Source organism: Crocuta crocuta, unplaced genomic scaffold (genome assembly GCF_008692635.1).
Source record: "Crocuta crocuta isolate KB4526 unplaced genomic scaffold, BGI_CrCroc_1.0 scaffold21, whole genome shotgun sequence".
NCBI classification, from domain to species: domain Eukaryota; kingdom Metazoa; phylum Chordata; class Mammalia; order Carnivora; family Hyaenidae; genus Crocuta; species Crocuta crocuta.
The window spans coordinates 3,028,777-3,054,216 of record NW_027527938.1 but is presented as its reverse complement, the minus strand read 5'-3'; the positions used below and the strand labels follow the sequence as shown (position 1 = coordinate 3,054,216).

General features: G+C 35.4%; 1 long non-coding RNA gene across 1 annotated transcript in view; it reads left to right on the top strand.

Moving 5' to 3' along the window:
- The first annotated feature begins 24,599 nt into the window (after positions 1-24,599).
- Positions 24,600-25,440, top strand: part of LOC144221718 (uncharacterized) — a 14,379-nt gene continuing 13,538 nt past the window's right edge. The window contains exon 1 of the long non-coding RNA XR_013332157.1: positions 24,600-24,656. This is a non-coding gene — a long non-coding RNA (uncharacterized LOC144221718). The remainder of the gene's footprint in view (positions 24,657-25,440) is intronic.

Sequence of the window (25,440 nt, the reverse complement as noted above, 5' to 3'; positions counted from 1 at the left end):
GGATAAAATCTAACACCTACTAAGCCTACAGTTCTCCAACTTGGTACTTCAGAGTCACCTGCAGGTGTCGTGAAAACAGATTGGTGGACCCCATACGCCAGAGTTCAGTGGGTTTGGGGAAGGGTCAGAGTACTGGCAATTCTAACATGTTCCCAGATGCTGCTGCTGGAATGGCCCTGGGATTCTACTTTGAGAAGACCTAATTAAGCCTTTTAGGGCTGCCCAATCAATACTTGAGTGGGAGTTTCTAGATACTCATGTTTAATCAAAGGAAATACTTTTACTTCTGGGTGTATGATAGCTATATTCTCCCACACGGTTTCTATTACTCAATGAGGTTCTTACACTTTTTTTGTTTGTTTGTTTGTTTGGTTTGTCTTTTGAAGCAAAATCCTAATTTTCCTTTAAGGTGAGTAAGTCTGTTCAGTATTTTGGTCTTCTTGGAGAGCAGTGAGGTAGAGTGACACGTTTTATTCACTGTTGGAATCCTGACCTAGATGTTTTGAATCAAATAAGCTGCACTTACTTTGCCATGTGTAAGATAAGAAATGTGGACTTTTTAAAGTATCTTTTTAAATTAAGGAACTATTTTTAAAGAAGTTTTAGGTTTGTAGAAAAATTGATCCTAAAGCATCAAGTCCCCATATATATATATATATATACATACCCATATATACTCCCTTTCCTTTCCCCCACAGTTTTCTCTATCATTAATGCCTTGCATTAGTGTGGAATGTTTATTAAAATTGATGAGCCAATATTGAAGTATTAAGGTATATGGATTCTAGAGTGACACAGAGCAAAAGAAAAATGCTGGTACTGAAACTTACTACTTGCTTCAGTTACTTATCCTATCTAAACCTTGTTGGTATAAATGGACAGAATAACAGTGGGCTGATAAGACTGCTATGAATATAAAATATGATATATATAAATTTAATTCATGTATATATTTATAAATACATTTTANCCGAAATTGTGTCTATTTGTGAGCAACTTGTAGCATTTTCAATGATAACTTTGTTTATGCATACCATTAGAACTTGTGGAAGAGCTGATTCTACATATTAAGCATCATAAGTACTTTTAAGTAATTTTTCAGTTAATACTTTTATCATCTTCATAGGTTTTTAGTTTTGGGCAAATTTTTACCAAAATCAGGATAAATGTCCATTTTCTTTCCAGGCCACAAAGTACTAGGTTAATTCTTTTGAGTTTATTTATTTTATTTTATTTTTTTATTTTTAACATTTACTTTATTTTTGAGACAGAGAGAGAGAGAGAGCTTGAGCAGGGTAGGGGCAGAGAGAGAGGGAATCACAGAATCTGAAGCAGGCTCCAGGCTCTGAGCTGTCAGCACAGAGCCCAATGCGGGGCTCAAAATCATGGACCATGAGATCATGACCTGAGCCAAAGTCAGCTGCCCAACCGACTGAGCCACCCAGGTGCCCCTTGAGTTTATTTATTTTGAAGTTAATTTTTTTAAGTTTATTTATTTATTTTGAGAGAGAGAGAGAGAGAATGAACAAGCATGGGAGGAACAGAGAGAGAGGGAGAGAGAGAATCCCAAGAAGGCTCTGCACTGTCAGCACAGAGCCCAATGAGGGGCTTCAGCTCATGAACTGTGAGATCATGATCTGAGCCGAAATCAAGAGTTGTACACTTAACCAACGGACTCGCCCAGGTGCCCCTAAGGTCAATAAATGAAATGTATAGAATTTTAAAGGATTAGCCTTTATCAAAGAAAATAGTCTACAAAGTTTTTTAATTTTTCTAAACATTGTATTTTTTTACAAAATATTACCTACACTGGTTTCTCAGTTCTTTGGTGGTAAAGATTCTATCTTTGAACTATTTTGAAATCTCAGCAAATCCTGAGACTCCTCTATCTTAAAAGAGGCAGACAAGATAGTCCATCAGTCAGTTTCATAGACAAAAACTTGTCAATGTTTCTTGCCCTTAGATTGACCTGCCTCCTTCTTTGTATCCAAAATGACAGTGAAGAAATTACAACTTTCCCTTCCCATCTGGGGCACTGAACAACAGAACTTCCATTCTTTAACATGCATATTACAAACAGTGGACAAAAGAAATTTTTATGATACAGTTCACGGTATAAAGACTGAAAATTATTTTGTATTGTTTCTTTGTAACAAACCATCTTATGGGAATGGAATCATTTAGACCTTGTCATTTTGCTTTTCCAATGAGAGTAACCAAGCCCATATGTTCACTGATGAGAGAAATATCAGTACATGATAAATGGCCAGAAAGGTCCCTTGGTCTCCCTCATCAGACTGTTGAAGGATCCGGAGAGGAGTACATAAGGATAATGATAACTCAGTATCACATATCTTAAAAAATAGCACAGAAGGTATTCTAAACTGACCATATCCCTCCAAACCAGGGTTCCTGTCACTCTCCTTTGTGAAGAAAGGAAATAAACTTTTGTGAAAGGAAATAAACTTTTGTGAAGAAGAAAATAAAGTCTTCTTCCAGTTTATTCTCTCTAGTGACAGAAGTGTAAAATAGCTCATTGGCAAGGATCCTGACAGAGAATAACTCAGAAAGGAAATGATTAATTCTAAGAGGTGTGATTCTGTGGTGGTATAGACCTATGCCGACTGTAGTTTGTCATTTTTTCCAGCAATTGTTTTTTATTTTAATTTACTAATGTAATTACTAAAGAAGAAGTGAAATTTACTCTATCTTAAGAATTAAGTTGCTCAGTATGAAAATAATTGAATATACCTACAAAGCAATTTTTGTATAAATTTTCATGATAGAGATGCAAATCATGCAGCACCCAGTGATGATTTTTTAAATAGGGAAATACACTGTTCCAGGCAATGCTTAATATTCAGTGCATTCTTTACCACTTTTAGGTACCACAATATTTCTATGAAGTGGATACTTGTTTCTATTTTTCACACTGGGGACTAAAGAACAAAGAGGTTAAGAAATTTGTCCAAATTCATTCAGCAAGGAAATTTAAAGCTGAGTTTAAAATTCTATTTAAAGTCAGCTTTCTTTTCACTACAGAATTAGGTATAGTATTTAAGATATAAAATAAAATTAAGATTTTAATCTTAAATATTCATGATTTTCTTACAGTGAAAGGATTTGTATTACTAACGTGCTTAGCAGTGCAAAATAAATATCTGAATTGTTCAGAATATTAACATTGTTCAAATTAGTCAAGGGGCACCTGGGTGGTTCAGTCGGATAAGCATCTGACTTCAGTTCAGGTCATGATCTCAGTTTGTGAGATCGAGCCCCGCGTCAGGCTCTGTGCTGACAGCTTGGAGCCTGGAGCCTGCTTCAGATTCTGTGTCTCCCTCTCTCTCTGCCCCAGTGCTATTTGTGCTCGCTCTCTCTCTCTCTCTCTCTCTCAAAAATAAATAATCACTAAAAAATTAAAAAAAAAACGAGTCAAAACATGCAAACTTTCTGCATATATATGTCACCTAAATGCATATTATCTCTGTCTTTAGTAAACTGCATTTTATTTAAGACTGAAAAAGAGTGGCAATGTTAGCACTTGTCAGTTTACAAGAGAATTCCATATGTGTATCTGTTTGGTGAGCCATAGACCTTGACATATGTTAAGCCATATGCACTATGATCACTTGTGACCCATTGTCTATCCTTCAGGCCCACCTGCCATTCCCACGAGTTTCTGTACTGCATTCAGAATTTGAGCCAAAGAAAAATATTAATTCAGTTCTAAGAAATTCGAGCTAGATTTGAATATTACTTGAACAATATCCTCAAAGCGGCTACAGAAAATTGTATTTGGAGGCATTTCACAAAAGCATAAACATACCCAGAGGATAAAACCAATGTTTTAAGTAGCAAAGTATGCTTAATATTACAAATATTTATTAATTAACAGTTTTCAGATATATTAACAAGACTCTAAGTAAATTAGAAACATAGTACAAAAATTCTCCCTGACTGCAGATAGTTGCTTTAGAAAGAAGAGAAATGTACTTTTCAAAACTAAAACTTACTGCTTTTCATCAGGTCCTGTAAATTGACGTTAACATTCAATGGAGAAAGGTTATTGGATTTCTTTTCCCTTGCATTCTTGTTCCACTTCTTCCCTGGCCATACTTCCTTGTTCTTACTGCCCTTGTCCTTCTGAGTCCTGCTGCGGAAACTGTTCAGGCTGGAGAAGGAGATACCTGCCTGCCCATGCACTTGTTATGTTCCAATAACATTGTTCTGCGTGGAGGTAATGCTATTTTTCCAGGTTTTCCATCTGGAAGGGGAACTGCACTTTGTTTAGGAGCAATCAGTTTATGTGTACTTCACAGTAAACTGTGCACAACTTGAGAGGAGCGACATGGTCATTTGTATTCCCAATATTTTTATTCCCAATATTTTGTGCAGGGAGTAGTGTATGTTAGATTTTTAGAAAAAATGCATGGGAAACAAAACTCCTATTTCTTCCTGTATTTCTGAGTGAGGACTGATTGGGTCTTAGCACCTACAAATGGATCAAGTAATCTGGATAGAGCAATCTGCAATAACCATCTCTGTGGTGTGGCTGCCCCCTAAATTACAATCACCAGGATGGCATTAATCGAAGAATAAGGTGAGTAAAGCTAATGCACTGCCTTCTAAATTACATCAGCATAGAGGAGATTAATGCCTATTCTTCAAAGATTAAATCAAAAGACTGCAATAAAGGCAATGCTCTCACTTCAGTAAAATTTGAAACATTTATTCGTTAGAGAATGGAATGTCAGTTCCTTGAGTCTTCGTGAAAATTTAATTCGACAATTCAAGTAACATTTGGTGCCTTCACAGATGATAAAACATTTGGTTTTGGTCAATATAGAACATTATAGTCTACAAATTCCTTTTCTATGTTTTGATCTCTTTATACTTTTACAAAAATACTAAACAATATAAACTGGGTTATTTTTACTCTCTTGATGAAGAAAATCAGGGAACTTACCTTGTAATTCGGTTGTGCTGAACTTCCCACACTGTGACACTTAAAAATATTTACTGTCCCTGTTCTCCAAGATCCACAAAGGCAGGGCCACCTCTCACTTGCTCACCTTTCTATTTTGCCACATTGTACAATCATCAGCCCATAGTAGGTGCAAAAAAACCCAAAAACTAACAACTTATAATAAGTTGATGATTGCTGTTTCTATTACTTACCAAGGCCTTGTAATAGGTACTTAAAAATTAAGACAAATTTTTGCACTCAAATGCCTCACAGCCTATTAAAAATTTGCAATGGAAAGCTAACACCAAATACAAAGAAGGAAGGGAGAAAGGGAGGAAAGGAAGAAAGAAGGATAATAGAAAGCAAGAAATCATACCCTTCTGTGGTAGGTAGAATAATGCCTCCCTAAAGGTGTCTGTTCCCTGGACTTGGGAATATCTTACCTTCCATGACCCAAGAAGATTTGCAAATGTCATTGACATTATGGATCTGGACAGGAAGTTATTCTGGATTATTATAGTGGATTCATTATAGTCACATGAGGTCTTAAAAGTTGAGAAACTTTCCCAGGCATGGAGAGAGAGAATGAGAAGATAGACAATGGGTCAGAGCGATGTGATGTGAAAATGAGTCAACCTGCAATTGCAGCCTTTGAGGTTGGAACAAAAGGGTCATGAGCCAGGAAATGAGGGGAAACTAGCAGCTGGAAAAAACAAGGAAATGTTCCCCTAGAAAGGAACACAGCTCTGTGGATACCTTGACTTCCACTAGTGAGATTCATGTTGAACTTCCAACCTACAGAATTGTAAAATAATAAATTTGTATCATTTTAGCAACTAAATTTGTGGTAATGTGTTACAGGAGCAATAGAAAATTAAGGTACCTTCTTTTCACATGAGTGACAAAGGAAATGTAAAACACACAATGCTCTGCATTAGAATTGAAAGAAAAGTGTCATCTTTTATTTATTTATTTAAATTCAAATTAGTTAACATACAGTGTAGTATTGATTTCAGGAGGAGAACCTAGTGATTCATCACTTACATACAACACTTAGTGCTCATCCCAACAAGTGTCCTCCTTAATGCCCACCACCCGTTTAGTCCATCTCCCCATCCCTCCTCCCCTCCAGCAACCCTCAGTTTGTTCTCTGTATTTAATAGGGTAATTCTATTTTTAATGTTTTGAGGAACGTCTGTACTGTTTTCTAGAGTGGCTGCACCAGTTTGCATTTCCACCAACAGTTCCAAAGATCTCCCCATTTCCCACATCCTCACCAGCATCTCGTGTTTCCCGAGTTGTTAATTTTAGCCATTCTGACTGGTATGAGGTAGTACCTCATTGTGGTTTTGATTTCTATTTCCCTGATGATCACTGTTGAGCATCTTTCATGTGTCTGTTAGCCATCTGGATGTCTTTGGAAAAGTGTCTATTCATGTCTTCTGCACGTTTTTTTGCTGCATTATTTGTTTTTTGAGTGTTGAGTTTGGTAAGTTCTTCATAGATTTTGGATACTGACCCTTTATCTGGTATGTCATTTGAAAATATCTCCTCTCGTTCCATTGTTTGCATATCAGTTTTGTTGATTGTTTCTGTTGCAGTGCAGAAGCTTCTTATCTTGATGAAGCCCCAGTGGTTCATTTTTGCTTTTATTTCCCTTGCCTCCAGAGACATGTCTAATAAGAAGTTGCTGTAGCCAAGGAGAAGTGTCATTTTAATTACAAATTCTACTACATACAGCACAAATGCATTGAAATTATAGAAGAACCCACCAGTCTAGATCTCATTTATCTCTTTTGAGAGAAGGTGTCTTTCCCCTCATATAAACCAGAAGAGATTCTGTATCATATGAATTCCTTTAGGGTTGACAGAGAAATGGCCGAGACGAGGGTAGGCTGTGAGGTCCCAAAGAACTATTTGAACTACAGCACCTTTTCTTGCCACAGATCAGGTATTATAGCTCAAGAGCTCCTAACAGATAGCCTGGTGACACTTGTGATCTGACAGGGAATAGTTTTTAAGATTCCTCTTTGATGTACAAGATGGTTAATAATCAGAATTGGATGGGGAAACTCCAATTCAAACGTCAGATTACACCTAAAATGGACAGCTTTTTGTACAAGTAGTAGCAGATCAAGAAACACAGTTCTCATTTAGAAAGTTCTTTGTTGTCTCAATGACTCTTTAGGGAGACAAGATGGTCTTAAGAATAAAGTCTCTTCCTGCCCTAGAAGAGACACAGTAACACTGGGTTTAAAAGTTAATTCGATATCTTTGCTCCAAATAGCATAATCTATGCAAACATTGATTTCTCCTACTGGGATTACCATGCTGCTAGATCATACTAACTCTCCTATGCTAGCTACTTATTGATTTGTATTAACTATAGTAGTTAACTGATTTCTTGCCTCTCAGCTCCCATTCTGCTCGTCTATGCTTTCATTGTTATTGCTAAGGGGCTGAAATAACACTAATATTTTTGTAAGTTCCCCGGGACAGTCTTTTAGGTCAGTGTCCCAGGGGACAGCTCGTATCATGCGATCACTGGCATGGGGAAGGAAAAAGGCATTTTTTTCCTGCTTCTTGTGTTATCTACACAGCATATGTGGCTTCAGCAGGGCCAGTGGTGGTGTCAGTGGTATTCGTGGGAGAGAGGCCATCTGAGTTCCCATAAAGCAGCAATGGTGACAGAATAAGAGGTAGTGGCAATTCCCTCAGGAGGCAGAAGCACATGTGAAATCATGGGCTCCAGCATGAGACTCTAATGTTCTGTGACTGCTGCTCAGCACCCCTTCCATCTCTTCAGTTTCATTCTCCAGCATCCCTCCTTTGGCTCTCTGTTCTTCCATTGTCTCTGTCATCAACAATTCCATGTACTATATTCCTGTCTGCTTGATACTAGCAGAGTGATTTCTATTTCCCAACTANTCCATCTCTTCAGTTTCATTCTCCAGCATCCCTCCTTTGGCTCTCTGTTCTTCCATTGTCTCTGTCATCAACAATTCCATGTACTATATTCCATGTACTATATTCCTGTCTGCTTGATAGCAGATTTCTATTTTTGACTCATTTGGGATTTGTGAAAGAAATGGACTCAGATATTGGCTTTCAAGGTTTACAATCTGGGTGTGTTAACTGGTTATCATCGGAAAGTTGTGACTCCATTGCTAGTGAATTGCAGGCTGCTTCGATATCAACAAAGGGGATGGTGTACATAAATTGGATGAAATTAAAGACAAGGTATATAAGGCAGAAAATAGCTATTTTGTTTGGTTTTATAATGGGGTGCTTATTACATGGATGGTGGGATGGATGGGCTCTTTGATTATGGCCGGGAGTGCCATAAGTGACCAGTCAGGGAAAATGAAACCACCTGAGATACTTCAAGTTCTCACTTCCCTGTCCAGGGGCACAGCGTGCAGAGCAAACAGGGCTTCTTCTTGCTCCCACCTTCCAATCCCTTGTTATTATTTTTCTCTGGCAGAGACTAAACAATTAAGATAGCAAAGGATTCATGGAAATTAAGTTTATAGGCTGACAATATCCAACAGTGTAGGGGATACCATAGAAGGTTGGACAGATGATCAGCTCAGTGATCAAATTATTAATGTGTTCTATAGCTGGTTCTAAATATGGGCTGTAAACACATCCCAGTTCAAAATGAGGGGATTATTATTTTTTTAATTATCTTATTTCTGAGTGAAATAGCAGACCCAAAGAGGTCTCTTACTCTTTAAAGATAAAGAGCAAAATGTAGAAGCAAAAACTTAAAAGAACAGAGGACCTAGGAACTTTTTGTATCATGGGGAGAGGAAAATATACATGTAAGAGGTGATACATATATGTCTAAATGATATATACTGTAGAAAACACAAGTAAATTCCATATAGTCTCCAAGAAAGTCAGAGACATAGAAGCACATTTCATATAATGTCTATAAAAGTCAAAGAAGGAGCATCTGGGTGGCTCAGTCAGTTGATTTTCTGACTTCTGCTCAGGTTATGAGTTTGTGGGTTCGAGCCCCACGTCACGCTCTGTGCTGACAGCTCAGAGCCTGGAGCCTGCTTCAGATTCTGTGTCTCCATCTGTCTCTGCCATTTCCCCACTCATGCTCTGCCTCTCTCCATCTCTCAAAAATGAATAAACATTAAAAAAAATTAAAAGTCAAAGAAACATGACTCCAATATAAAGCCTAACTTTATATAGCCTAATATAAAGCCTAATAAGATTTAAAACTAGATTAAAAGGTAAGGAAAGGAGATTAAAAGGTAGTAGTCTAGAAGGCAGTCTAAAAGAAAAGTGGAGTTTGGAGGATTACTAGAAATTGTTTAGATATGACATAGATGATAAAACACTTTTTTCTTAAATGTTTAAATATCAGTGAATAACAGGAGCTATCATGTTGAACACTAAGTTAATGTTATGATATACAGATTTGAAAAAAATAACAGGAAACAGAGGAAAAGTACAGAGACTAAAACAGAAAAGATGAGTGATACATAATTAAAGTATCAGAATTATGTAAAAGTAATAATCTACAGTCAAGAAATACTATGCAAAATAGTTTTTAAACACTCAAATGAAAGTGCCAGAAGATATGATGACTTTTCCTCTGTCTTCCTTTCATGTTTACATCAGGCAAAAACATGTTACTATTTTGTAGGCAATATATAAAGATGAAACTATATTATAGATATAGGTGCCTACTCTATATTTAAAGTAAAAATGCTATTAAGATGTATTTTGGAATTTTTAGATAATTTTCATATTTCTAAAAATTACAACAGTTGCATTACACTAACCTTTACTATAGTCTGAAACACACATGTTTACTTGAATCTCTAATATTGATTTATTTTTAGGATGAACATGTGTCTGAAAGTAAAGTATCAGAAAATGTAATAATGATGATAACAGAGAAAATTCAAATGCAGCTCTTTATGTGCTTCTATGTCTTCTATTATTTTATGTATACTTATTACATGCTTATAATAATGCTCTAACATTTCTTATTATCTTCCCTCTTACAGAGAAGGAAGCTAAACCACAGAAAGACTAAGTAACTTTTTTATAGGCACAGCAAAAGCTGTTAATCTGGGAGTTGATCACCAACAACCTCCATTAAGAGTCTGTGTATTCAATTACTGTGCAGGACTGTATCTTCCATTTTGGCCCTTGTAAACAGACTATAATTTCTTAAGTTACCTTACTGTAGATTTATTACTCAAGATATTTGAATCATTTCATAAATGTGGTCATTTACTTCAGTTCAAAATTTAATACTTAGGTTAAGTTTTCTGATTGCCATTAGACGAAAATGAATTCAACGAACACTTATTGGATGATTACTCCATTTTAAACTCAGTGATGAATGTTCGTGATCAAAATATTAAAAGAAAACAGCAGTTTTAAGCTCTGGTAGGCTTATAGTCTAAAAACAGGAATCTGATAAATGAACATGTGTTTATAGTTGCAGGTGCTAAAACAGAATTATTATAGATGGAGTCCCGTGGGGGAAATGAAATAGGACCTCTTTCACTAAGGCAGTGGCAATGAGGATAGAGAGATGACTGATATGAGAGATTTTAAGGATATGAAGTATATTGTAAAAATAGTAACTGGCACTTATTGAATAATTTTAATGTACCAGTTACTGTCATAAGTATCTCACATGGATGTTATTACTTAATTCTGATTGTAAAAGCCATCAGGCTACATTAACTTTATAGATAAGGGAAACTTAGTGGTAGAGAGGCTACATAAGTTACCAATGGATTGTGACGGAAGTGACTTTATGTGGCTTCTTAAGATAGATGGCAACTTCTGCTCCTGTCCTCTAGGAGTTTTGCCCCAAAACTGCCAGAGAAGGAAGTCACATTAGTCTCTGTAGCATGACAGGCCATGTGTACCAAAGCCAACGTTCCTCATCCAGGAGCCAGAACCAACTGGCAGACACTGAATGAAGTCCTCTTGAATCTAGTCAGTCAACTCTACAATCTGTGATACCCTGTTAATGTTTTAACAGCCAGCTCTAGGGGCATAAGAAAACCTGATTTATAGCATTTGGCACTCTCTGTATAAAGACACCATGGGAAAATTTACATACCTATTATCTCATTTAGTACCCACAACATTTGGTACCTGCCACATAAACATTGGTGTTTCCTTTTCATAAGTGAAATAACAGGCATAGACTTTATGTAATTTTCTTTTTTTTTTTTTTAATGTTTTTATTTATTTCTAGGAGAGAGAGAGAGACACACAGCGTGAGGAGGGGAGGGTCAGAGAGAGAGGGAGTCACAGACTGAAACAGGCTCCAGGCTCTGAGCTGGCAGTCAGCACAGAGCCCGACGCAGGGCTCGAACCCATGAACCGCGAGATCATGACCTAAGCGCAAGTCGGACGCTTAACCGACTAAGCCACCCAGGCGCCCCTGTAATTTTCTTTTTTTAAGTTTATTTTTATTTATTTTGAGAGAGATAACAAGCAGGGGAGGGACAAAGAGAGAGGGATACAGAATCCCAAGCTGACAGCACAGAGCCCAATTCAGGGCTTGGATTCACCGCCATGATTACATGACCTGAGCTGAAATCAAGAGTTGGATTCTTAACTGACTGAGCCATCCAGGCACCCCTGTAATTTTTTTCTTGGGGTATGCAAATGGGGAAAAGGAAATACAAACTCGATTCTGACCCCTCATCCCATATTCTCTTCATTTTAGCATGGTACCTACTAATCATCTTTTTAAAACATTACTCATAAATGTGAGTTGAAAAAAAATTTATTTTCACCAAGAACTTATCTGTATTTAAACTACTAACATAAGGTGTCCTATATGCTTTTGTTCACATGAAGTATTGTGAAATCAGCCCATAGGAGCTACTGACAAAATTTTTTATTACTTTATTTATTATTAATGAAAAGAGGTATACTGCACAATTCACAATTGGTTACAGCCTGTGGGAGTTTACCAGGCAATTGTATCCATCAACTATTCATTTCAGAAAGCTCTGCATATTGATAATGACTGCCATAGGCGTTTTTCGGAAGTAGAGAATAGAGCACAGCTGATAATGATATCTAATAGGAATATTCCTCAATAAAGAAGATGGAATACAGTGTTTTTCTCTACTGGTATTGCTATTGTGATTAAATCTCTTTGGCAACATGGGAAGTCTGTTTGGATAGCCTTAACTACTCCTATAGTATGAACTTCTTTCCCTAATGAAGATGAGGAGCTTTGAAAAATAATATGTAAAAAATATATAGTACCAATGCAAACTTAATGCACTTGTTTCACAACAAATTAACTAGAATAAGTAGCTAATATCTAGAAGTATTCATGTAGCACCTGAAAAACCATCTGATAGGAATGGAGTAGGAAAAAAAAAACAAAAAAACAACCACAAACTAGCATAGTGGGTGGTTGTGTTAAATTGCTTCTCATATCTTTTCCAATTTGGATAGCTCTTGCTTCTTTGATTTAGCGATATGATATGGAGTCTGTGTATTGTGCCTTGGAAAAATTATTCCTAACAGTATTTTTGGTCTCCAGAGTTTGAGTTCATAGGCTAGAAGCTTGATGTGAAGGGTAAATAACAATTCAAAGTTCATCCATACCACAGAGGAGAAAAGAGCAAATTGTGCAGGCAGTGTTGACAGTGGCAGGGTCTCTGTGAGGAGAGAAATGACACTTCAGTAAGATCTTGAAATATTGGTAGTTCTATCTCACACAGCACACTTAGAAAGGGAGGTTTATGGAGGGGAGAAGGATCAGCCTTGGTAAGAGCATTGGGAAGGGCATTCAAGAATGAAAAATTGAGGGGCGCCTGGGTGGCTTAGTCGGTTAAGCGTCCGACTTTCGCTTAGGTCATNAAAAAAAAAAAAGAATGAAAAATTGAGATTTCAGAATGATTGGTACTTAAGAGTTTCTAGAACACAATGGGGATGAGTATATGTCAGAATGATGAGTGTTAAATGGGCAGCTAGGAGAGACATTTTTGGGACAGATCTTTACTTTTATAAATGAAACTAGAAGTCATATATTTGACAAAATTCTTTTTTTAAATATTTTTTAATGTTTATTTGTGTGAGAGAGAGAGAGACAGAGAGACAGAGAGAGACAGAGATACAGAGCATGAGTAGGGGAGGGGCAGAGAGAGACGGAGACACAGAATCCAAAGCAGGCTCTGGGCTCTGAGCTGGCAGCACAGAGCCCAACATGGGGCCAGAGCTCACAAACCAGAAGACCCGACCTGAGCTGAAGTCAGGCACTTAACCAACTGAGCCGAGAGAGCCCCAAGAGAGCTAATCTTTCTGAATGTACTGTCGTGCAAGGATGCTTAGTGGTTTGTTATTCAAAATGTAATAAAACATACATAGGCATTTTGTATATTATTTATTACATATTATCTAAATAGTATTGAAAATATAATAATAAATAAAACATAAATTTGCAGGAAAATTCCAAGGAAGAAAATGCCAATAGCCTATAAACACATGTAAAGATTCTCATCAGTAGTCATTAGAAAAATTCATTTCAAAACCATAGTGAGATACCATTTTATTCCTACTAGGATGGTTATAATAAAGAAAAAAAAGGAAAATATAAGTGTTGGTGAGGATATAGAGAAATTGGAACCCTCATACATTGCTCATGGGAATGTAAAATGGTTAAGTTTGGTGCTTCCTTGGAAAGCTAAGCATAGAATAGAGTTAGCAAATGATGCTGGAATTCCACCTGGGTATATATATCCAAAAGAATTGGAAACAGGTACTCAAATAGATACATATGGATATTCATAGTGGTACTATTAACAATAGTCAAAAAGTAGAAACAGCCTAATGTCCCTCAAAAGGTGGACAAATACATTTTGGTATATACATACAATGAACTATTTTTGGCCCATAAAAGAAATATTATTCACCCATAAGAAATAATAAAATTCTGATGCATGCTATTGTATAATAAGAAATATTTGGTTTTTCTTCCCTATTTCCTCACCTCTAGGTGAGGAAAACTTGAAATTTCCTGAGTAATGGGAATGTTTTTTGTTCATAATGAGTCCCTTTTCATCACAGGAGTTTATGCTAATGATGTGACTTAGGGTGGGGCCCTTAGATAACTTCTAAGTTATCTTGATGAGGCTGGTCACCCAAAGTTCAAATGATTAGAGAATAAGACCTTTCAGCTCCACCCATCTACTTCTAGGGGGGATGTGGGCCTGGAGATTGATCTGTACAAAAAACTTTTCAGTAATGAGATTTGGAGAGCTTCTGAGTTGATGAGCACATTGAGGTGCTAGATGATTTTGCACCCAAATAGGACATAGAAACTCTGTCCCACCACCCCACTCATCTTGCCTTATGCATTGCTTTCATTTGTCAGTTTCTACATTATATATTTTGTAATAAATTGTTAAACATAAGTAAACTGGTTCCTGTGTTCTGTAAGCTGTGTTAGCAAATTATCAGACCTAAAGAGGGCATTGTGGGAGCCCTGATTTATATCTGTTCAGTCACAAGTATGGGTGACCCAGGGCTGGCAACTGGTATCTGAAGTGGGGGCAGGGCAATTTTGTCAGAGTGAGTTCTTAATCTGTGGCATCTGATGCTAAATTCATGTGAGTAGTCTCAGAATTGAATTGGATTGTTGGACATATGGTTGGTGTCAGAAATTTGAATTGGTCATTAGTACTGGGTAACACCCCACACATGCCACAACATGGATGAACCTCCAAAACATTAAGTGATAGAAGCCAGACACAAAAACTTGAATATTGTGTGATTTCATTTATGTCCAGTACAGATAAATCTATAAAGATAGGACACTGATTGGTGATTGAGAAAGGCCTGAGAAGCAGGTGGAATGAGACAAACTACCTAATGGGTAAAGGATTTCACTGTGTGATGATGGAAGTATTTTAGAATTTGATAGAAGTAGTGGCTGCACAGCATTGTGACTGTACTAAAGTGCTACTGAATTGTTCGCGTTAAAATAGTTTTTAGGGGCACCTGGGTGGCTCAGTCGGTTAAGCGTCCGACTTCAGCTCAGGTCATAATCTCACAGTTTGTGGGTTCGAGCCCCACATAGGGCTCTGTGTTGACAGCTAGCTCAGAGCCTGGATCCTGTCTTCAGATTCTGTGTCTCCCTCTCTCTCTGACCCTCCCCTGCTCATGCTGTCTCTAGCTCTCTCTCAAAAATAATTAAAACATTTAAAAATTAAAAAAAATAGTTTTTAACTTGTATGTATTTAGTCTCAAAAAATTATCTTTTAATGAACGATGGTGGTTGTATCTGACCATACAAGCATAAATGTAGTCCACAGCATGTTCTCAAACAAATAATTTTAGAAGAAAAACACATTGTCCTTGTATTTATTATTCATAATTTGGATACTTTATACTTAAAGTAGGTATGGTGTCAATGAATGGGTTTCTTTTGAACTGAGACCCACTTTTATTGTCTGATAACTAGAAAATTTCCAGATGTCACTAAAATAAATTATAAAGTTCTAAATAACCCCTGAGTTAAAGAAGAAATCAAGGAAGACACCAGAAATAAATTTTAGGGATAAATTATAAGGAAGAAATAACATACCCAGATTTGGAGAAGTAGATGAAGTGGTGTCCAGCCAGAGATGAAAATGATAATATTAAATTAAAATACTAGTAAAGAATAAAGGTTAAAAAATCAATGGCATAATCAAGTGTGTATGATGATAGGAAAAAGCAAACTGAAACCAACAGTAGGAGAAAAATTAAATTACAAAAGTGGAAGCAGAAAACAATAATACAAAAATAAAGTTATTGTAAAGAAAGTCAAAACAACCAAAAATGGTTTCTTCAAGATATATTAAACATCAAGCATGTAGTAAGAATAAAAAAGAAATAGGTGAGGAACCATAAAATTATCAATATTAGAAAGAAAAAAATAGAAATTGCTATATTTTTACAAACAACAAAACACAAAGAATGTCATGAATACCTGTATGCCAAAGTTTTGAAAATGGAGAAGAAATAAGTAAATGCCTTAAAAATATCTTAGAAAATAGATAAGAAAAATGGAACATGAAAGTGTACTACATCTAGTTAAACAATTAACTCTGTTCCTAAAAACTTTTTGACAAAAACAATAAACAAAGAAATTGGAAATGACTAATTTCAAGAGTGAATTCATTGAAATAGTTAAGGAAAAAATAAGACCGATCTATACCATCTCTTGCAGAGACAAATAAGAGACAAAATAAATCTCAACTCATTCATGACTTCAATGCAACAGAATTATATTAAAGAGAGATTATAAACAAAAGGGAATTAATATATAAAATAATAATGAATATAATCATGTGATATACGGAAAATGGTAATATATCATGAATAAGTGGTACATTTTCCAGAAATCAAAAGGTGGTTTAACATTCAAAAATAAAACTATGAAGAAAAAGCACTGGATAAATTTAACAAATACAACAATTTATAGCAAACTGGGAAGATAACTTCATTAATCTACTAAGTGTGAACTGTAGAAAATTTATTTTATTTTGAAATTTACATCCAAGTTAGCATATAGTGCAACAGTGATTTCAGGAGTAGATTCCTTACTGCCTCTTACCCATTTAGCCCATACACCTCTCCCAGAACCTCTCCAGTAACCCTCTGTTCTCCATATTTGAGAGTCTTTTATGTTTTGTTCCCCTCCCTGTTTTGATATTATTTTCGGTTCCTTTCCCATATGTTCATCTGTTTTGTATCTTAAAGTCCTCGTGTGAGTGAAATTATATGATATTTGTCTTTCTCTGACTAATTTGCCTTAACATAATACCCTCTACTTCCAGGTAGTTACAAATGGCAAGATTTTATTGTTTTTGATTGCCAAGTATTACTCCACTGTGTGTGTGTGTGTGTGTGTGTGTGTGTGTGTGTACAGCACATCTTTATCCATTTATCCATTCATCCATCAGTGGACATTTGGGTTCGTTCCATACTTTGGCTATTGTTGATAGTGCTGCTATAAACATTGAGGAACCTCCATAATTTTTTCAGAGTGACTTGCACCACTTTGCATTCCCACCAGCAGTGCAAGAGATACTCTTTCTCTCACCTCACCAACATCTGTTGTTGCCTAAGTTGTTAATGTTAACTATTCTGAAAGTTCTTTATAGATTTTGAATAGTGTCTCTTTATCTGATATGTCATTTGCAAATATATTCTCCCATTCCATTGGTTGCCTTTTAGTTTTGCTGATTGTTTCCTTCACTGTGCAGAAGCTTTTTATTTTGATGAGGACCCAGTAGTTCAATTTTGCTTTTGTTTCCCTTGTCTTTGGAGGCGTGTTGAGTAAGAAGTTGCTGTGGCCAAGGTCAAAGAGGTTTTTGCCTGCTTTCTCCTCTAGGATTTTGATGGCTCCCTGTCTTACATTTAGGTCTTTCATCCATTTTGAGTTTATTTTGTATATGGTGTAAGAAAGTGGTCCAGGTTCATTTTTCTACATGTTGCTTGAGCAGTAGACAATCTACATAAGTTTATCATACTTAACAGTTAAATTTAAAGTTTTGTTCTGAGATTGAGAATATAGAATATATGAATTTAATAAAGCTACTGGATATAAATGACATAAATATTGATTACATTTTCATGTCAGTAATAAATAGAAAATTAAAATTTTAAAAGGTAATATGCTCAACATGTAAAACTATCAAATATCTAAGAGGTATATGTGCTTTATGCTGAAAACAACAAAAAATAAAAGGAATTAAAGTGTTTACATGGAAAAATATAAAAAGTTTATGGATTGGAACTCATATAAAGTCCATGAATTGGACATCATTATAATAATGTCAATTGTCCAAAGATTATTCTATATCAGCAAGTTTTCATAAAAAACTGACACCTTTATTTACATTTTTATGGAACTGGTGCAAAGGGCTAATAGTAACAAAGCTAATCTTGAAGAACAACAAACCTCTAGGACTTTTGCAACTAGTTCTTTATTAAGACCTATTATAAACATATGGTAATTAAAATGCTGTATTTTCAGGACAGTGAAAGATAAATTGACCAGTGGAACAGAATAGAGAACTCAAAACAGATGAATATGTATAAAGTCATGTGGCTTATTAAGAATATAAGCAGGTGGGAAAAGAAGGTTTTCTCATTGCATTGTATAGGCTCCACTTTATATAAATATGTTTTAAAAGAAAGGCTTTTGACCCCTAAGTTACCACATTCAAGTATTTCTAGATGCTTTTTGAGCAAATATGAAAGGTAAGTAATGTTTTGAAAGAAACAAGAAAAAATCATTTCAATGACTATAAGGTAGGCAGCGATTTCTTAAATGGAACATAAAGGCACTAACCATAAAGAAGATAAAAACATAAATTGGATTGCATATAACATACATCATTAAGAGACTGAGAAACAAGTCATGAGAGAAGATATTTTCAATACATATATTCAATAAATGACACATGTCCAGAAGATGTAATGAAATCACTACCTAGAAATTTTGATACTTAATAGAAATATCGGTACTTCATTAAACAGGACATCCAAATGATTAATAAACATATGAAAAGTTTTATTTATTTATTATCCACCAGAAAATTTTATTTATTTACTTATTTATTTATTATTTAAATTCCAGGTAGTTAACATACAGTGTAATGGTAGTTTCAGGATTTGACACTTCCATACAACACCTGGTGCTCATCACAGCAAATGCACTCTTTAATCCCCATTACTGATTTCACTCATCCCCCTACCCATCTTCCTCTCTGGTAACCATCAGTTTGTTCTCTATGATCAATAGTCTGTTTTTGGTTTGCCTCACTCTCATTTTTTTTTTTTAACCCTATGCTCCTTTGCTTTGTTTCTTAAATTCCACATATTAGTGAAATCATGGTATTTTTCTTTGACTGACTTTGCTTAGTATAATACTCTCTAGTTCATCCACATCATTGCAAATAGTAAGATTTCATTCCTTTATGGCTGAGTAATATTCCATTTTCATTAGCACATTTGCATTAAATCCATAATCTGAAATCGCTGTATACAACCATAATAATGGCAAACATATTTAAAGACAAACTTATCAAGTATTGGTAAGGATATAGAATAACTGGAACTCTTATGCAGTAGTAGTAGGAATTCAAGTTGACCAACACTTTGGTAAATTATTTGACAGTATCTAATAAAGCTAAAAATATTTGTTTTCCATGACCATAGTGTTCTCCCAAGTGTATATCTAGCATATGCCTTCATATGTGCATCATAAATCATGTACCGAAACATTTATGGCAACCCTATTGAAAATAAACTTCCCTAATGGCATAAAGACCTATCATCCGTAGTATGGATAAATATAATTTGTAGCATACATTGAATAGAACGCTAAAAGCAACGAGAATAAAAAAGCTATGACGAGTCCATATGGAAGACTGAAACATACTGTTTAGTGAAAGAAGTCAAATAAAAGGATGTATAATATATTATTTGATTTATATAAAGTTCAAAAACCAAAGAATCCCATCTGTGGTGTTGGGAACTAGTATAATGGTTTAAACATAGAGTTTAGGGATTAAAAGATGAGACAGCAGAGATTTTTCAGATGCTGGCAATGTTCTGTTTTTTAAATGTGCCCAGTTTATGTACTTATATTTGTTAAGTTGGTGAAATTTTGTCAAACTGTTTAAGTTTTGTATACTCTTCTGTATTTAAATTATACTTTGATAAAAATTTTAACAAACAAGAAAAATAAAACCAAAGAAAACCAAAAAAGTGATAAATGACTTGGTGATAGATTAAAGGATACTGATGATGTGAGTAAAAAGCCATGAATGGTTTCCAGCTTTTTCATTTGAGTGGTTGAGTGATACTACCATTCACTGTGGTAGGAAAATCAGAAATTAAAGTATGTATGTATGCATATATATATTATATATATATATTATATATATAAAATTAAAAGGAGTCTGTGAGACAGCTAAGAAAAACAAACATAGAAGTCCAAATAGCAAGAGAAAGTGTGTAAGCTTGAGAAAATAGAAGAATATTGACAAGAACATCTTAAAAGTAATGGAAAAGTTGGGAAGAGTAAGTGTTGGCAGAGAATAAAATTTATGTGGTGTTCAAATTTTGCATCTCAGATGTCAGTAAGATTCAAGTGGAGATAGATTAGACAAGAATATGGAAAATCAGTATTAGAGTGGTTGGTATGCGTGTCTTTTGTTTGTGTTACATTAAATAACTGGAGTTATAAGGAGTGAGAATATAACATAGAGAGGGTTCAGTAGACTAAAAACATTCTTGGTTTGGGAAGGTAATATGATTAATGAGATAGGAAAAAAGAAGATACAGAGAAAAGTGGTGAACTGTGAGGATAAAAAGCATAAATATTTTGGGGTGTAACTAATAATCATTGTGATCTCATATACTATGTAGTAATTAAGCATAGAAATTTAGGGAAGACTGCAGTGTTTGATAAAGAAGAATCAAATACATTGATGTTCTTTTATATAAATACAATAAAAACAAAAGGGAATAATATACTTAGTAACTTAAAAATATTAATAAACTAAGATTCAAATTAAATAGTTTTAATGACTCCACACAAGTAATAAAATGTTGAACTTAAGGACATAAGAATAGCAAATAATGCAGTGATATGAAAAAGGAAAAAGCATCATAATTATTATGGAGTTCACAGAATTTTTGCAACAACTTAAATTATCAATAAAAAGACATAAAAATTAAGTTGTATTGTGTCCACTAGATGGAGTATGATGCAACCATTTTAAAATTGGAAATGAATACATGTGGAGATTGCTTATTGTATGATATTAGGTGAATAAAGTTGTATACGTTTAGGCTAAAAATTCACCTATACCAGGAATGAAATGCACCAAAATTCTAGTCTTGAAATTATGGATAAATGTCATACTCCTCTGATTTTTTATTTATTTTTCTGATATATTTTAAATGTGAAAATTAATTTATATTACAAACATAATTATATAATTAATGACCAATTTATTTTTCTCAAATATATTTGTAAATAAAATCACTCTGAAACCAGACATTAACGAAGAAATGTCAACGATTGGGGTTCCTGGGTAGCTTGGAGTCAAGCATCAGACTTTTGAAATCATCTCAGGTCATGTTCTCAAGGCTGGGAGGTAGAGCTCCCTGTGGGGCTTCTCACTGAGGGTGGAGCTTACTGGGGATTCTCTCTCTCTCTCTCTCTCTCTCTCTCTGCCCCTACCCCACTGATGCACATGCTCTCTCAAAATAAATAAACTGAAAACTGAAATTTAAAAAAAGGAATTTCCAAAACTATGTTAATGGTATTATTATTGGCCTATTAATTAGTATTGACTAACTTTGTAATATAGAACTCACAATGTGTAATGAATAAAATACACTTGAAGCCTATTTCATGATCAGGTATATGCACATGCCTGGTGACTATGTCAGCAGCCAGTGTTTTAGGAACCAGGTTAGGAAGGGTTTTACAGTCTTCAGTAGGTTCTAATGTCATATTGACAGTTATCTCCCCTCTAGCTACTGAGAAAAGAAAAGGAGCGTGCAAGAGTGCTCATAAGAGCGTTATATGGGTTAGGCCTAGAAATGATACCATCATTTTTGAGAATATCACTTTTTGTATGTGATCTATTTCTGTGAAAAAAATTATCCCCCAACTCCATGTCCCAAACAACAATTTATTTTTCCTCACAGTTCTGTGTATTCATTAAGCAGCCCTTCTGCTGGTCTTGTTTTGTCTTTCTCATGTAGCTACATTCAGCTGATAGAGTTGTTGGGAGTGGGGCTCGGCTAGGCCAGCTGGACTTCTATCTCCAGACAGCCTTTCATTCTCATTTTCTTCAAACCACTGTCAGGTCAGGGTAGTATTTCCAAAGATTGAAAACAGAAGTTGCAAAATCCCTAAATCTATTTCAGAGGTCACATGACATTACATCAGCCACATTCTTTTGGTGAAAATAAGCACAAGGCCAGCCCAAATTGACAGAGGTCAGAAAAGAATTCCACCTCTTGATCAGAAGAAGAGCAAGCTCACATTGCAAAAGAATGCCAATAAAGGAAGGTATGATTCACTAGAAGCATTATTATAGCAATTAGTTATAACTTAGATATGTGGCCTACATCTATAGAGACGTTAGATTGGGAAATAAGGTCTAATTCTGTGCCCAGGAAGAGAAGAAATTATTTAATGATCCACACACATTTTCTGCCACAGGACGTAGCTTTATTTTTGTTTGTGAAATGTATTAAGACTGATGGAAGTTGATGAGTAATGTTGAAGGGTTACCATTAAGTTCTATAATTGCATTCAAATTTTCACTTGTAGCAAAGCCTCCTGATATTATTCTATCCAGAAGGCTATACTATTTTTGCCATTTTGTTTGCCAGTCCAATTTTGAGCTTTACACTTCTGGCTTCTAGCTGCACTTGGAATAACATGGCAGTGGACAGAAATTCTATGCGAAAACACCAGTAAAAGATGAGGTTCCAAAAACTGACTAATGGTAATGACAATGCCTGCTATCTATGGGAGAAGGAATAGGAAGCAAATAGAGTGCATTCAGCCTGAAATTGACTTTGGGTTAATACTTTCAAATCTTTTCCATGCCATGTAAGTGTTTCACAACTTACCCTCTACATGTTCTGGACTCTTGGTACATTTTTAAGGAGAAGAGAAATGTAAGTAGAATTCTATTTCAGAAAGGTAAATATAGTTGCAATAAAGAAAATACTTTTCTGGGCTCAGTGGCTGAGGTAAGATGACTGATTAGATTATGAATGATTAATGTCTAAATGAGTGTAGCTGGGAAGAGGAAATGATGTATATATGACATTATATATTATATTAATTATATATTACAGTAATATTATATCTCTATATAATACCTGAATTAGAATTAGCATGCCTTGATAACTAATGATGAACAGGAGGGTAGAAAAAGAATAAGCAGCATTCTATGTTATTTGTGCCATTTAAAGGCACCTGGCCACAGAGAGAGTGGGAGAGAGAAATTTATTTCTTGCTTAACTTACCAATCCTTGAGTTTTGTTAGAACTATATATTCCTACAGAAGGCCCATTGTCTCCTAAAATATCTGTCTAAGTGGGACATCTATTCTAATTCATCCGCCCATGGGCTGCCTTTTTTAAGTTCCAATATCTAGAGAGAGTACCCTTTTTTTTTTTCTAAAATACAGAACTTCTGCTTAGGCTGCAAGAATTCTTTGATGGAGAAGTTGAAGATAAGGTCTGGGTTTTGACTTGAGTCATTGGGTCAAGTTTTAGAGCCTTGCTTCTCAAAATGTGGTCCTTAGAACGAAAGCATCAGCATTAGCAGGGAGCTTATTAGAAGTATAGAGTATTTATTCTGAATACTCAGTTAGAAAATACATTTAAGAAGATCACCAGATTTATGTACAAGTTAAAGTTTGGGAAGGAAGCACTCCTTCTGAGTACAGATAGTGAGTAAATATTTCAGACTGGTTTTTAGGAAGCATTTCTCCATGTGCCTAGCCAGAAAGTTCTTCAGTTATAAGTAAAAGAAATGAGCCACCTTATATAATAGCTTCTTGCTGCATCTGAGCAACAGGACTCAGAGGAAGCAAACACATTTCCAAAGGTTCGAATCAGGTAAGGTAAGAGGAGGGAGAAAAGATGGGAAGAAGCTGGGGAGAAGATATTTTTAAAATTGCATTTTTCTATTTTTGTGCCAGCATAGCTTAGTGAAGAGGTGAAAAAAAATGAAGACATGTAAAAAGTTTTGTTAGTTTCCTAGGGGTACTGTAGCAAAGTATAGAGAACAGGGTACCTTCAAACAACAGAAATTTATTCTCTCACATTTCTGGAAGCTGGAAGTCCAAAATCATGGTGTTGGCAGACCATGCTTTCTCTGAAGGCTATAGGGAATGATATCTCCTTGACTTTCTAGATTCTGGTGATTGCCAGCAATCCTTGGCATTCTTTGGCTTGTATGTGCATCACTCCAGTCACATGGCTGTCTTCTCCCTGTGTATCTTCACATTGTCTTCCCACTGTGTGTCCCTCTTTGTATTTGGAAGTTACCCTTATAATGAAGACAACAGTCATACTGAATTAGGGCCCAGCCTAATACCTCCTCTTAACTGTGTCATTAGCAATAACCCTGTATCCAATAAGGCCATAAGGCCACGTAATGAGGACTGGGAGTTAGGATGTCAACACTTCTTCGTGAGGGACACAATTTAACCCACAAGGGGCAAAAATAATTATCACTTGTTTTTGTGGCATGTTATCAGAGCCTTTCCACAATCAATATCACAATAATTTCCTTCAACTGGAAAACAGTATAAAAATATGAATTATTTTACAGTTTTAATTAAGTTCTAGAAATCCAGTTAGTGCTTTCCACATACAGCACAATATCAACTTGGAAGTGAAATTTTATCAGCTATACCTTCTCTATATTTAGATTTTATAAGATTTGCAGCTAGAAGATTAACACATCTGAGTTGTTCCAAATATACTTAAACGTTTTCAGTTAAAGAACATATGTGATGTATAACAAAACTTTGGGCTTAGTAACAAAGGAGTCATTGTGACCTCACCAAAGGAACCCACATGGAATAATGAATGCAGATGGAAATGTGGCATGATCTGCAGGATGTGGTTGGAGGTGAGGCCATGGACAAACGTGATGTCAATGACTTTTTCTCAGTGGTTCACAGCTAAGGGGAAGAAGTAGGAGCAGTGGTTGAGGAAGAGTCCCAGAAATATTAGGCATAGCAGTACTGTGTAGTTAGGAGAGATTTGCAGATATCTAACTGCTGACGGGTAGATTCAGTACAGAAGGAGAGGTTGAAGGTACTGGGGCAGTTGTGAATCTTGGGCATGAGGTTAATAAGAAGGAAGAAGTGATGAGATTCAGCTCATCATTGGAGGATAAAAGAAATATCTGCAAATATAATGAGAGGAAATTTGGTAACATTGGAAGCTTATCAAGAGGCTTGCAGATTTGGCAAGGGATGTGGGGTTCTCAGTGAAATATCAGATAAGTTATAGGATATTAAATATTTAATAAGGAAAAAGGAAAGTGGAGAAAATTGGTAACAAACTTAAGAAAAGTGAAAGAGTAAATATGCCAACATATAAATAGAAAGTAAAAAATCCAGGCAATATAGATGCTTCCCAGATGATGCAGTTGATTTGGATTTACAGTGGTAACAAAATTTCAGGATGTGTGCTTTTTCTTTAGCATTATCATAAGATCGCTAGTAGCTGTGGCATGGAAGATAATAGGGATCTTCTGGGTTTAAAGTTTTCCAGGCTGATATGATGAGCAGAAAGGAATTTTGGAATGGTCTAAGATCGTATTGATGACATTATCCATGGAATCCAGGATTGAGAGAAATAGGAGAGAAACTAGGGTGAGGATATGATCTGGCAACACTTCCAATCTC